Source organism: Halyomorpha halys, unplaced genomic scaffold (assembly GCF_000696795.3).
Source record: "Halyomorpha halys isolate HHAL.00 unplaced genomic scaffold, Hhal_1.1 Scaffold532.1, whole genome shotgun sequence".
NCBI classification, from domain to species: Eukaryota; Metazoa; Arthropoda; class Insecta; order Hemiptera; family Pentatomidae; genus Halyomorpha; species Halyomorpha halys.
In genome coordinates this window covers 70,225-80,138 of record NW_027104827.1, presented here as the reverse complement: position 1 = coordinate 80,138, position 9,914 = coordinate 70,225, and the positions used below count along the sequence as shown (strand labels likewise).

General features: G+C 30.6%; 1 protein-coding gene across 2 annotated transcripts in view; it reads left to right on the top strand.

Moving 5' to 3' along the window:
• The window catches only part of LOC106683973 (lysophosphatidylserine lipase ABHD12), an 83,524-nt gene that overhangs the window by 20,747 nt on the left and 52,863 nt on the right, over window positions 1-9,914 (top strand). The window contains exon 1 of one of the 2 annotated variants that reach the window (XM_067045568.1): window positions 719-737. The exons of the other annotated variant lie outside the window; for it this stretch is intronic. The gene's annotated coding sequence lies outside the window, so the exon portion shown is untranslated. Of the gene's footprint in view, window positions 1-718; window positions 738-9,914 lie in introns of those variants that run through there. 2 annotated transcript variants of the gene reach the window in all.

The following is a 9,914-nucleotide window of genomic DNA, read 5'->3' as shown; positions in this document are numbered from 1 at the left end:
GAGAAGAAGGAATTGTTGTCACGTCACTGATCCATGAAGGCCATTCTGAGGAGATAGGAGAGGGAAGTGTGTGTTACAGTTAGAGTCAGACTGAGAAGTGAAAGTGTTCAGTGATGTTAGATTAGCTATTATCTGTTACATTTCTCTTTTCATTGTTCATTATTTAATTACCGTATGTTTTTGTTCATTCAGTTTTGTCGTTTATATAGTTTGTATTTGTTTCACCTTTGTATTGCTTTTATATAGTTTGTATTTGTTTCACTTTTGTATTCATTTTTACTTCTTTGTACTGTATTTTGTATTCATGTATTGAATAACCTCTGTAATACTTTTGAAAATAAATCATTATTTATGTTTTGGTCCAGTTGGTTAGTTGAAAAAATATTTCTTAAGCTAAGTAGGACTGGCAATGAGTCTGTACAGATGACCAGTTTAAGCTAAGTAGGACGTAATTTAGTTCATTGCAACCTTTTCAGCTGTATAGGTACTAATATCGGCGACAAAGGGAATAGGTACTGGTAATCATTGCACACAATCGACGCCCCAACACCTAAGTAATTTCACTTGGAGCCGTAAGTATAAGTGAAGTCGGCCTCCTAATCTGTCTTGCATTAAATTAGAAACTCATATTTTATACCGATATAGTGGAGTGTTGTTTTTAGGTATCCTTGAAAAGAGAAAGCTGAGGGGAGGGAAGTCCCCAAGGATAAGATGGTGTGATTACAGCAACTTCCTTAGTAGGTATTTCTATGGTAAAATTTATCAGTAAAGTAGAGACCTTGATTTTAAACGATGTTTTCTTTGTTAAGTTGATTTGTAGCTGGTTTAGACGCCGTCTATTTGGAAACAGTTCATTCATACAATGGTTTCTAGTTGAGTAGATTTTAGCAAAGTAAATGAGATCATGATTTCTTCTAGGTCAAGCGGAGGCTCGCCAGCATCAACATTTAGACTATTGATAGGGCTGGAGCGGAAAGCACCCGTAGCTATTCTGAGCCCCGCAATTTGTACAGAGTCTAGCATTTTAAGGGTGGTACCCGATGATGAGTTGTAGGCATTACAACTGTAATCCAACTTAGCTCTCACCAGCGTTCTGTATAGGGTCATACTTGTTTGATCCGCATCCCAGCTGGTGTTACCAACCATTTGTAAAATATTAAGGGAGCGGAGGCAACTTGCTTTTAATTGCTTGATATGCGGGTTCCAACTGAGCGTTCTATCGACAATCAATCAGAGGTACTTGACAGAGCGAGCAAAAGTAACTGGTAGATTGTAAATGGTCAGTGATGGTATTGCATTCGGCTGTAATTTACTAAAAAGAATGTAATCGGCTGTATTTTGCTAAAAAGAATAGCAACTGTTTTAACTGTTGAAATTTTAAAGCCGTGATCAGAAAGCCATACACTGACATTGCTTAGAGCGGTTTGAATATCTTCTTGTAAGGATACAATGAATTGCATAAATCATCAATGTCCAATTTTAGATATAATTTTTAAATAACATTTTCTATAAGAAAATTTGGAATGTATAGCTCTGTAAGTAAACTTTAAGGACCCGGGTTCAAATCCGCCTCTGGCAGATAATTATTTTATGTTTACCTGTAGCCGTGTCAGCCAAGTGGACTCGGGGGCCCTCAAGGGTCCACTCCCCTCATAAAATGAATACTCTTAATTGGGCAAAAATCGACCAAATCACCTCCTTGCACAACCGTTGGTCTAGTATCAGTACTTCCTAACAAAGTACTACACTCCTGAACGTTCATGATTTTTTTTTTTATCGTATAATCAACTTTTACCCACTAGAGCGAACAATAGTCTTCGAAAAGCCTGTAACTATTTTGTTTTAAATACCACTACTCCCATTTAAAATTTCCGGAAGTATTATGACGCAACTATAATTTTTTTTTTAAATTGCCTTTTTTAAGTTGGCGGGCCCAAAATCTTTATATTATTAGATGTTATTAAATCAACATAATTGTACTTACAAAAATACTTCCACGGCGAATTTATCTATACAATTCTACCGATTTAAAAACATCTAGTAATAGGATTTTTGAGCCTGCTAACTCATTCAATTTTACAAAATTTGCAGTTGCGTTATTGTCCGTCCTCGTTTTCGGAAATCTTCAATTTCAATTTTCTGCATTTGGCCATTGGTTGTTGTCGCTCCAAGCTAAATATATATTACTATAGATACAATAAATAAAATTTGTCCTTTGTTGTGGTGTAGTTTAAAAACGTTGTGACCTCACTTGCTCACATTTCAGGATCGCGCTTTTATCTCTTACCAACACCTGAGATTAGAAATTTTCCTGAAATATTTCCCAATATCCTCATAAGACTTCTAGCTGTTTCGAAAGTAGAAAAGGTATTGTGATGTCAAATCAGAGAAACAATTTTATTGTTTTATTGCAACGATTACTCGAGCAGAATTTGATAATGCTATAAAAAAGTATAACAAAAAAATATAAAATTTTATCAGAAATATTAAAAGATACGGAAATACCACAGTTCTCCGATAAGCAAAATTATCTGCAAGAGCTATTAGACGAACCATAAATCATAAATATTCTGAATTAATGTGAATAACGTTAGTCATTTTCTATTTTAATACATGTTTATGTCTAACAAACACAAACAATCTTCCAATTATTGAATAGAGATCTATAATAATATTTTAAACTAAAATTACAATGTGATTTATTTGTGATGTCGGTTACTTGTATTACAATATCCCATAGACCGCACTCTAATGAAGTTCTATTTAGAAGGTCCTAAGACCATCTTCTTTTCATATAACCTAAGTTCCTTTTAAATGGTTTAAATAAATGTGTATAGAATATACATCAATATATAATATATGGAATACTGAGATGTTTTTGAAATAAATTTAATCGCTAGGAACATTCTGCAATGCGGATGTCGCAAGAAAGTTTTGGTAATATTTGAGATAATTCAGTTTGAACATATACATAAATTTTGCTGGAAACATTGCGGTAGGATTCTCAAGTTTGGTGTGTGCTTGAAGACAAGGTACAGTCCGTTCACTAATTCCTCTCAAGCTTTATTGAGGGTTAAAAAAATGTGCGGAGCCCCTCCCCTCTAAAGATAATAAAACAAATATGAATTTCACTTGGACACTTTCAAGTAACGATGATAGAAAAAGTTAGTATTCAATTTGATTTATTTTTTCTCCTACGTAATGCAGTAATGCAGTTTATTAATTGATGTTTTATTTTCTGTTTTAGAGGAATAGGAAAAAAGGTACTTAACGAGCGAATTAAAAGCAAAACATTTAATTGAACAAACACTATTTCACTATTTTGTAAATTTTTGTGGGCCCTTGTAGGATGCGAAACCACGGAAATTCCCCTCGTTGGTTAAGGAAACTATCGGAGGGCTTGGGAAGCATAGATTATTTCCCCTTGAGGAATTGAATGGAGGGACCGGAACCTCTCTAAAACTATCAATTTGTCTTTCATGTATGCTTCATTAATTTAATTTTTCTATATGAAAATTCTAGACTCTTAATATATTAAACAATATGGAAATTATTTTTAAAATATGCTACAAAAACAACTATCAAAACAACAACATTACATAACTGATCTCAATATCCATATAGACATCGATTGTACTGATGTAACTGTAAGATCTAAGATGTAATAAATGATCAATATCTTTGTTTACAAACAGTGAATTCTCGGCTGATAACTCATGCACAGGTGCCTTACAACAATTTCAAGGTTATTTCATTATGAGCACCAATATCGTTTTGTTTTAACAGAGTTCAGTTCTTTAAGAAAATATATTTTCAGCAGGAGCAAAACAGGGAAGCTGGGAATATACGCATGTAAGTAAAAAGATAAAGATGAAATAAAAAATAGGGGACATTAATATTTTTCGATGGTATGGAAAATAAATAACACAAAGTGTACCATATTTCATAAAATATTTTACTGAATTTTTGTCTGGAGGTAGTAAACAAAACAAAACACGTGCAAGACGAACGTTATCAGCCGATTACCCAGCCAATCTTCAGGGCTTGTGATGAATTTTTAGGCTAGTCTGTCCATATGATGATAATGTAGGCTTACAGTTCCAAATATCTGTAAAGGAACGAGCCTATGGGGTTGAGTAATCATTTTCAAATATTTTCTCATGTGAAATCTGAGGAAGAAGAATGCAGTTATGTGCATTAGAAATATATACAATGATTATCTTCCTAGGAGTAGCAGTTTCCAAAGTGATTAAGAAAAAAATTTCTGGAGAATTATTGAACGCAAAATATTCTAATAGAGCCAAATTAAAGTCTGTTAAACGCCTAATTCATGAGGTTATGGTTTCGTGCACTTTATTCGGAGTTTACCAACTGTCTAAACTGCTCTTCTGTAAACTTAAGGAAATGTGATAGTATCCAATATATTCGAGTCACAAAACTGTTTTTGCTTTACCCAGAGGCCCAGATAACTACGCCATTGACCAACGGTTGCCAAACTTTTTTCGCACCGGGACCCTTGCTGAGTTAAAAACATTTCGTAACACCCTTGTTGAGCTAAGAAAAAATAGTAGCAAAATTATCCTGAGAGCAGTTGAATACTAATTCTATATTGAATTGATATATGAATATTAATTAAAAAATACTAACATTCGATATAATTTTATTGATCTTTTTAAACTGTCAAATAAATTTAATACATTTTCTTTTTTCGCATTTGTAAAATACATGGATATAAACTAACTGATAATTGTTTAAATAAAGAATGCAAAGATACTACAGAACCAGATTAGGGTTATAACTAATGTAGGTCGGCAAAACTTAAAACAATTAAAATATGATATTACAATAAAATATTAAATCCGTTCTTAAATCAAAATTGAACGGAAAAAATAACTTCGGCTTGGTAATGTTGGGCCTCCTATAATCCAAAGCAGTATTTAAAATGTAAAAAATAAAATAAATTAAATACATTTGAAAAGATTCTAAACTGACATCGAAGCACTGGGTTTGTAGTAGGCGAAAAGTCATGGTCTGTCCTTACTTTCACTTTCTCTCTGAGTCTTTCTTACGATATCTTAGCTTTTTTCTCGATGGAGAATTTTCTCTTTTCCTCGCAAAAATAAAATAAAAACTAACCCAACCGTCTAGTTACTGTTTGTGAACTACATAAAACTAAATTACCTTAGGGAACTAACTAAATGCATTAAAATATACAAAATATTAAAAATACCGTAATTATTGTTCAAAATATATAACTATAAGCATGGTTCTAAAATTAAAAAAGCTATAGTATTTGTAGATTCAATGATTTTTAATTGAAAAATACAATTTAGTATTGAATGCCAGTCGTAACTACAAGTACTAAACCAACAAGAATATCTGCGAAGCGCAGATTCAGCTTAAATTAGAAAACCACAGTTTAAAAAAAAATTGAGGATGATTCTCAGATTACGAGCAATATCTGAGTTAGGGATTTAATAATTTTTACTGCATTTAATTACGAATGTTAAGTACCTAATTGTCAATTAACGCTCAGCTATCTCTTCATGAAATTTTGCCGTCAAAATCCAGCAAAATTAAAATAGTATCAAAATTTAGAAATATTTCTAAAAGGTTGCTTGATTTATTGATACAGTTCACCTTACTAGTGAAAACTTTTCAAGAATTTATTCTATCCTCTTTGACTATTCACAACGTATAAGACAGTAAATTAATTGTTTCTGTCCTACTAGAATGCCTACGGTTTATTTTCCCCTTTCGTTGGCCCAAGAATCCCATTGAAGTTCTAAACTGCCTGGCCTACTGTTATCAAGTAAGTGCTTAGTTATCAAGTAAGTGTTACAAGCAACGAGTCACATTCTCTTAATCCCCACTCATTCATATAAACGAATTCTAACCTACTTTTAGTTTGGATATAAATTTGGAAATAGGTAAAAATATAGCTTTTAGCCTAAAACCAGCAAGAAAATGCCTAAAAGTTAAATAGCAGAAACATCTTTGAAATCGAACACATTTATTTCTGAAGGTCTGAATGTGGTACCTGTTCGGCACCTCCGGAGTTTGTGAGAATTAAGACTTTGGTTTTATCAATTTTAGTTACATCTACATCAGATATACCTTAGATAAAGCTAGATTTTTACGTCTAGAACAAAGTGTGTACTTTTTTTTTATTAATGTTCGAATTATTTTTTGTACTTAATGTACTCTGGCAGTCCTCAAACTGGTAAGCCTATCGAAGTCTGAATAGAAACAACTTTGGTCCTATAACGTTTGGTATAAAAATTTAATGGTTTGTCGCAAGATAGTGGCGGGAAAGTGGTCAGAGGATTTATAAAACTTCAATTTATCAGCATTGAACTAAATATTTCACAAGCATCGAACCCAAGTTATGAAATAAAAATATATACGTTTACATAAAAACCGAAAGTGAGACCGTCTGGTATTATCTAAACAGTTTACGTTCTTGCGGTGGCAGTCGTAACAGAGTGAAGGATGTATGCAGTACGTATACTAAAGATGGTTTGGTAATATTGATTAAAATTCGAAGAGCTTATTAGTTATCCTTGAGCTAAATTTCGATTTTATGTGTAACAATACGATTTATTAAGACCTAAACAATACAATTAGATGCATACATTAGATACATTAGATGTATTTGTTATAATTAAAAATTATAGTTCTGAAAATATTTGACTCAAGTTAATGTCATTTATTCAAATAATGAAATTGAAATACCGTGTACGACCGTTGTCAGACAAACCTTAATATTATGTCGTAATAAGTGCCGAAATAAAATTCAATAGGAAGTCATAAAAATCATAACAGTCATTGATGTCTAATACAACATATTTACAATATATTAATATTTACAACATATTCAATAGATATTATAATATAGTCTTAAACAATTTATTTATTTTGGGATTTCAATAGAAAAAAAAATCAATATATTGATAAATCTGTTACCTAAATAATCATAATCTATTATTTATTATATTTATTTTCAGGAAATTTATTTTTACCTTTTTTTTCTCTTTCTTATTCCTTTTTTACACCTGAACAACGTTTCGAATTCATTTGTCTATTTTTTATATTGAAAGTAATTTATAATAATTAGCTTAATAATGGTAAATTATATGGAAACATCTTTTCCAATATTTTCTTTATGGATATATATACACATAAACTTCTTAATAAACTTATTATATATACATATATATACTGTAGAAAAAAAACTCATATTGAGTGTTCTGGAAAATTTAACAAATTTATATTATATTACAATACATAAATATATTATCTTACATAAATATATTAATCATGACTTAATAGCCATATCAATTATATAAACATTTTTTTAATAAATATTGTTATAATGTTAATTACTGTTGTTAATTACTATTGCTATTACTATTTTTAATTACTATTGTTACGATAGTACGCATTAAATTTTCGTGAGTTGAATGCTTCAATAAAGCAGTATTTGGGTTTTAGATAAGATTTAGGAGTAATGGTACAGTGGAACTGGTGGTAAAGAAGTTATTTAAAAGAAATATATCTCTCAATTATAATAAAATTAATCCATATAGTCTCAATTACTTTATTAACTTAAAATCTCAACGTTTCGACCAATCTGATCATTCTCAAGGATATCTAACAATTTCCAAACTAGTCATTCAAAATTTTTAAAAACATTATTAATCATAAATTATGCTACCTTAATTTTAATATTACAACTTCGAAATAAGTCATTAAAAAGTTGCCGGTTACTCTGCCTTTGTCTAATACAAATTAGCCGATTTAACCTACAATACATAATTAAATAAAGGAAAACATATACACAATTAATAAACTATCTTCATGTTATGTTATATTACTTATATATCGACTATTTCATTTATATATTTTTTTTTTTATTTGCACTATTATCAATCAACTTATCAACAATACATTCCTTAAACTACCTCACAGAGCTTTGACATATTTTCATTATATTTCAAATTCTATTTCAGTTATTTTCTTATTTATTCTAGTATTAAAAAAACCTACCAAAATTAATTATAAATGGTTTATCCTAAATACAACCAATTTGTGATCAAAATACAAATTAATTTTACTAAAAATGTTAGCATAATGTAGGTTCAAATTTCTTGCCTATTATTTGAAATTCACTGCACAATTAATATTTTCCTATATTAAAATAGCTTCAAACAAAATGCTAGTGCAAGATTAGACTACATAGATACAATTTATTATAATTGAAAAACCAAACCAGTCTCGAACAAAAAATTAAAATATATAGAAATAAATCTTACACGTAAATCTGACTTTATACATTTATATAATTATATTCTTCGAAATAAACTTCTGTAACCGATGAAACTCTGACTTGCTGTAAGATTGTGGTTTACCATATTAAGCAACAGGGTTTATCTAATGTTGTTAAATGTTGGCGAAAACATTACCTTTGTTGTTTTTGTTCGCCATCACCTATGAAATGTTTATAAATACATGTATAACGCAAGGTATTTATTCATATGAAACAGATCACCTTCATCAGGTTACAAGAAAATGAAAGTTGATATCGCAATGTTGGACCAGTTCTTTCACCTTTGCTTTCACCAGACGGTAGCATCTTAATTTAGAAGTACCCGGATATAACTGTAGTCTAGCTTAAGATATTTCATGTTAAAGAGGTTCTTTTTTCAAGCTAATTCTTCTAAACTTTTATAGAAATAAGATGAACATTTATAAATATATATTTCACCTTACCAAGTAATTCAATTATATAACATTATTTGTAATATAAATCTTAAGATCTAATTAAAATTGTTTTTTTAAATCGCTTGAATATTTTAAGGACGTTTAATATCTGAATTTGTAAATAAAAGTAATTTTGCATTTTATTTACTAATATAAATTAATATAATTCGCTTCAATCACCAAGATATATCAATTATCAGTAATTGAAATCCAGCGGTTTTAAATCTCGATTTAACAGTAAAAATAAGTCATTCAATTTTATTAAATACACATTCAGTGAACTGAAATTCTTTATTTTCCAGAATGTTTTATTTTTAACAAAATCTCTATTCCACATTGAACGAAAATTGTATATTATATGTAATTATTTTGTATTTTCAGAATTTTCACAACCTAATTCTTGGATGACCGGGAGATTTTAAATAGCCTAAAAAAAATTATCTTACTGAGCGTCACAGCTCTGAAGATCGAGCATTGAAAGCTAATTGGCACACAAATGAGCATTTTTTTAACTTGTAATTGGGAGAGGAAGTTGTTGCCAGGAGGCGGACTCAGAGCATTTTATAATAATATATTTTTCGTTTTAGTGACAACGCCCGTACAAATTTATATTTATGTAAATTATAATATATATATTGGTTGGGGCTTTTGGGCGTAAAACCATGAGGTCATCAACGCCCACGTTTCTTACTTTATAATTCGATTTCAAGATTTGAAATTCTCTTGATAATTGCTAAATAAGTTTAAATAATTACTTATTTTAGAATTTTTTAATACATATGACAAACTTTTGGTTATTCATTAATCTTATTCAAAAGATTATTGGGATGTAGTGCCGTAGGTGTCTTCTGTTTCATCAGGGATGTCCAGGTTTCCTGGCCTTCGTCTGGTCGAAGTGCATCCTCCTGACTGTGGTCCTTACTCGTCTCAGCTTTCCTGTTGAGTGTCCCTGTCTCGTCCCCGTCTGGTCCTGCAACTGGTTAATTTGATTCTGGTCCCTCGTCACAAGCTATCATTTTTGTTAGAAAACTTAAAGGTTAGCCAATCTAATTTTCTCAGGGGCCTCTGGTAATGTGACAAACTTAATACAGATGTTTTCACATCCGAGGATGCTAAAAGCTTCCCAGAAGGATACCCTGACCAGGTATAGG